We start from the raw sequence: 6000 nt of genomic DNA, 5'->3' as shown, positions 1-6000 counted from the left end.
GTTGTTTGGCTTCTAAGTTGTTGGTGCCCGCCTGTCTGAATTATTTGGTTTCTGAAAAGTGAGGTAGGAGGAAGGAGCGACCAGCAGATGTGCTAAGGAGGGTCGCCGCTGCCACAACCTGGGAGACGTCCTAGGTGAAGGGGCACCCCAGGGACACCTGGTTGGTGCCCGTCTGGAGGCTGGGGAGGAGACGTTGGTCCTTTTAGAGGAAAGGGCACAAGAGACCTCCCGGCCATCTGTCTTTCTGAACTGGTGTTGGCTTTCACGTTTGAGACAGATTCTTGTTAGTCTTTGTGTGTGCTTCTTTTGTCTGTGTTTCATGTTATTTGTTGCAATGGGGCAGACTCAGTCTGTGGTAACTCCCTTAAGCCTAACATTAAATCACTGGGCAGAAATGAAGGACAGAGCTCATGAGGTATGAGTTAACATCAAGAAGGGACCATGGCAGACTTTCTGTACCTCAAAATGGCCTACCTTCGACGTGGGATGGCCACCTGAGGGAACTTTTGATCTGTCTACTATCTTTGCTGTTAAGGCTATTATTTTCCAGGAAGGACCGAGGTCACATCCCGATCAATAGCCATACATTGTGGTTTGGCAGGACCTGGTCAAAACCCCCCCTCTTTGGGTGAAACCATGGATAAAAGAGAAGCCAGGCTCCCGAGCCCTGGCTCTCAGTACAGGGCCCAAACTGAAACCAAAAACGGCCCTAGAAACCAAACTTTTGGCTCCACCTAAAGTCTATCCCGAGATTGAGGAGCCACCTGAGTGGCCAAACCTGCTGCCACCCCCCTACCACCGACCACCTTCACAACAGGCTCCCCCGGTACTGGCTCCAAGCCCGGAACCTCAGCGAGCAGGAGAAGGAGGACCGGCGGCCCACACTCGGAGTTGGAGAGGTCTAAACCCTGAAGTACCGGATTCCACTGTTTCATTGCCTCTCCGAGCTATGGGCCCGGCCCCCACTGAGCCGAATACAGTGCAGTTCCTACAATATTGGCCTTTTTCTTCCTCTGATCTATATAACTGGAAAATTAACCATCCTCCTTTTTTAGAAAACCCCGCATCCCTGACTGGGCTGGTGGAGTCTGTGATGTACTCACACCAGCCCACCTGGGATGATTGCCAGCAGCTCCTCCAAACCCTCTTCACAACAGAGGAGAGAGAGAGAATTTACCTAGAGGCCCGGAAAAATATTCGGAATGCCGTGGGTCAACTCTTGCAGACTCCAGCAGAGATTGATGAAGCCTTTCCCCTCAACCGACCCCAATGGGACCATAACTCGGCCGCAGGTAGGGAGCGAATGTCCATCTACCGCCTGGCTCTTGTGGCGGGCCTCTGGGGGGCAGTGAGATGCCCCACCAATTTGGCCAAGGTAAGAGAGGGTTATGCAGGGACCCACGGAAGCCCCTTCAGTCTTCTTAGAGTGCCTCATGGAGGCATATCACAGATACACTCCCTTCGACGCCACCTCAGAGGGACAGAAGGCTTCCATTATTATGTCCTTCATTGGACAATCTGCTCCAGATATTAGGAAGAAGTTACAACGCATTGAAGGATTACAGGATTATACAATTAGGGACGTGATTAAAGAGGCAGAGAAAGTATACCATAAGAGGGAGAGTGAAGAAGAAAAGGCAGAGAGAGAAGAAAGAAAGGAGTAAGGAAGAAGATAAAAGACAGAGAAGGCAGGAAAAGAATTTGACTAGGATTCTGGCTGCAGTTGTAGATGAGGGCAGGCGCCAGGGAACTAGAGGAACTAGACAGGTAGGGAACCTGGGCGAATACCAGAGGCAGGAGCCAAGGAGACCCAGAAGAGCTAGCCACACCCTAGACAAAGACCAGTATGCCTATTGCAAGGAAAAAGGTCATTGGGCCAGAGAGTGTCCTAAGAAGAAGGGACCCAAGGTTCTGGCCCTTGGTGAAGATGAAGATTAGGGGGGTCGAGGCTCGACCCCCCTCCCAGAGCCTAGGGTAACACTGAGAGTGGAGGGGAAACCCCTGGATTTTCTTGTTGACATGGGAGCTGAGTATTCAGTGCTCAAGAAACCCCTGGGGAAGTTGAAAAATAAACAAACCATAGTCATTGGAGTGACTGAGCAAAACTCGTATCCCTGGACCACCTCGAGAACTGTGGACCTTGAAAGGGGACAGGTGTCTCACTCCTTCCTGGTAATACCTGAATGCCCTACCCCGTTGTTAGGCAGAGACCTTTTAACCAAGTTAAAGGCACAGATAAGTTTCACCTCCCAGAGGCCGGCTGTACAATGGGGCTCAACCACATCCCCGGTGTTAACCCTCTCCCTAAAAACAGAAGATGAATATAGACTATTTCAATCTGGTAATCAGAAGCACTCTTCATCAGAATTAGAGATGGGACCTTGGTCCCGATTCACTGAAGCATGGGCAGAGACTGGGGGGATGGGTATGGCCAAGAATGTACCCCCAATAGTCATCGAGCTCAAGGCCGGAGCTACTCCCATCGGGGTTAAACAGTATCCAATGAGCAAAGAAGCCAGGATGGGAATACGTCCCCATATTGAGAGACTACTACAACAAGGGATTCTAGTCCCCTGCAAGTCCCCATGGAATACACCCCTGTTGCCGGTAAAGAAACCAGGCACTGGTGACTACCGACCTGTTCAGGATCTCCGAGAAGTCAACAAACAGGTACTAGATATTCACCCCACAGTGCCGAACCCCCATAACTTGCTCAGTTCTCTGCCCCGGGACAGGACTTGGTACTCAGCTTTAGACCTCAAAGATGCGTTCTTCTCCCTGAGAGTTCAAAAACTCTCCCACCCTGTTTGATGAAGCGCTCCACTCCCACCTCCCCTCCCTCAAATTTCCCCTCATGGGGGCATCCAGCCTTCAAGGGAGGTTGATTTCACTGAAGTAAGACCAGCCAGATATGGTAACAAATATCTCCTAGTGTTTATAGACACTTTCTCAGGATGGGTTGAGGTATTTCCCACCAAAAAGGAAACTGCTACTGTGGTGGTCAAGAAGATACTGGAAGAGATTCTACCCAGGTTTGGAGTACCGATAGTAATTGGGTCAGATAATGGGCCTGCCTCCATCGCCCAGGTATGTCAGAGATTGGCCAGACAATTGGGGTTTGATTGGAAATTACATTGTTCTTACCGACCCCAGAGTTCAGGACAGGTAGAGAGGATGAATAGAACCATTAAGGAGGCCCTAACTAAATTGTCCATTGAGACCGTTGGAAGTGATTGGACAGCCTTGCTCCCTCTTGCCCTATTCCGGGTTCGAAATACGCCCAGAGTCCTGGGACGTACTCCTTTTGAAATTCTTTATGGATCCCCACCTCCCATCTATGAGACCCTTGAGAGTGTAGCACGCTCTGATGATGGCTATATTCCTCCCCTGCCTGTTCTAGCCCGACTAAAGGCCTTTGAAACTGTAAAGAAGGAGATCTGGGGAGCTTTGAAGAACTCTTATGCTCCAAAAGAAGATCCAGTGCCGCACCAGTTCGAGGTTGGAGACGCCATACTGGTGAGGAGACATCGGACGGGCAACCTTGAGCCACGGTGGAAAGGCCCGTACCTGGTCCTGTTGACCACTCCTACAGCAGTGAAAGTGGATGGCATAGCCTCGTGGATCCACGCTTCCCACATGAAAAGAGCACCTCCAGACTCTCAACAAGATGAATGGGCCTTGGAGAAGACTGATAACCCTCTTAAGCTGCGCCTGTGTCGTAAACGCTGCTCTGAGTAAGAACCCCAATCCCCATACCCCTCAACAACTCCTCTGGCAAATTGAAGACCCAATTACTGGCGCCGTTATAAACAGCACTCAACAGGTTGCCCCTCTTGGAACATGGTGGCCTGCCCTATACTTCTGTCTCCGTCAGATCAACCCTGTGACTAGGAGTTTCCCCCCCAAACTTAGTGCGCAGCTATGGGTTTTACAGTTGTCCTGAATCTGATAAGGATACACATTGCAGGGGACCCCAAGTCTTCTTCTGTGAGAAGTGGAGCTGCGTCACCTCAAATGATGGAGATTGGAAGTGGGCTACATCGTCCGCTGGGGATAGACTGACTTTTTCTTTTGCTAACTCAGGACCAGGCTCACATGCGATAATGAAACTGTATAAAGACAAGCCATGCTCCCCAACCGATTTAGACTACATAAAAATGCAATTCACTGAGAAGGGAAAAGCGACAGACTTTTCTAGATGGTACAATGGTGTGACGTGGGGCATAGTCTTTTATAAATCTGGAGGTGGGGTGGGATCTCGCCTTCTTGTCCGTCTAAAAATAGAGAGCCCTCCAACCCAATCTATAGGCCCCAATAGTGTGTTATCTGAACAGAAACCACCCCCACCAGCTGCCCCAGTGGCACCTCCTAGACCCACGGAAGGTAACATCCTCAGTTCCATTCTCACTTCAGCCACATCCCTTCCAAGCACTGGACAGAGACTGTTAAATTTAATTCAAGGGGCCTTTACTGTATTAAATGGATCTCAACCTAACATGACTAAATCCTGTTGGCTCTGACTCTCCTCAGAACCCCCTTATTATGAAGGTATTGCAATGACAGGGACTTTTAACAACACCACCAGCCACAGCGCTTGTATATGGAACAGTAAAAGTAGATTAACCCTTACTGAAGTTTCAGGACAAGGGGTCTACATAGGAAACCCACCAGAAGCTTATAAACATCTATGCAACCAGACTCTTAAGAGCCCAAAGACCTCTGTTAACAGATTCTTAGTACCTGAAATTGATAAATGGTGGGCTTGCAGCCCTGGGCTAACACCATGTGCTTCCACTGCTATCTTTGATGAGGACAAAGATTATTGTGTACTTGTTCAGTTAATCCCCCGGGTTTACTATCATCCCGCAGGTACTCTTGAACATGAGTTTGAGATACACCCTAGACGCTTCAGCAGGGAACCTGTTTCCTTGACTCTAGCCATTATATTGGGCCTGGGAGTGGCTACAGGTGTGGGGACAGGTGCTGCTGCATTGATACAGACTCCTCATTATTTTCATCAGTTGAGAACTGCCATTGATGTAGATTTGAGAGCCCTGGAACAGTCAGTAACAAAGTTGGAAGAGTCATTGGCTTCCCTCTCAGAAGTTGTTCTACAAAATAGAAGAGGACTAGACTTGCTGTTTCTTAGGGAAGGGGGTTTGTGCGCTAGTCTAAGAGAAGAATGTTGCTTCTATGTAGACCATTCAGGAGTGATAAAGGACTCTATGAGTAAACTCAGAGAAAGGTTAGACCAGAGACAAGAAGGTAGAGAGACGCAGCAAGGTTGGTTCGAAAGTTGGTTCAATAAGTCCCCTTAGTTGACAAACCTATTATCCTCCCTTGCTGGACCTCTTGTGATTTTACTCTTGCTTTTAACCATAGGCCCCTACATTTTAAATAGATTAGTAACTTTTGTTAGAGAAAGGATAAATGCTGTTCAGCTTTTTGTGTTGCGCCACCAATATAGGACTTTGGGTCAAAAAATGATAATTATGATGACACTGGAGTTTAAACTTTTCTAAAGATCCTAATCAGAAGAAGTGGGGTAAAAATAGATTTATTGATAATTGAGTTTTTATGATTAAAAATGACCAAATCAGAAGAAGTGGGGATGTACAGTGAAAAATTATAAAGACCATTTTATGAAATATGTGTAGATTTCTCGCCTTAGAAAAACTTACTTTCTCAAGAGTACCTGAGCAGGAAAAACGCAGACATTCTTTAACCCTCTCCCACCTATGGGTGGGAGAGGCTCAAGGCAGGAAGACATTCCTGACTACAGATCAAGATGCTACCACCTAGGTGGGGCTATATCCCTATAGCAGAAAAAGTAAAGATAGTAATCTGAAATGGCAGGATAGGGCACAATGGCATGGTAAAAACCACATTTTTGAGAAGAATGCAGGGCGATTTCCACATGACACTAATCATTTAGAGTGAGTACCTCTGAATTGTTCCACTGTTTTCATGTTTTGTATCTTTGACAACCCCTCATCCCTC

This window comes from Arvicanthis niloticus, chromosome 7 (genome assembly GCF_011762505.2).
Source record: "Arvicanthis niloticus isolate mArvNil1 chromosome 7, mArvNil1.pat.X, whole genome shotgun sequence".
NCBI lineage: Eukaryota > Metazoa > Chordata > Mammalia > Rodentia > Muridae > Arvicanthis > Arvicanthis niloticus.
The sequence above is the reverse complement of the archived record's forward strand: the minus strand, read 5'-3'. Positions refer to the sequence as shown.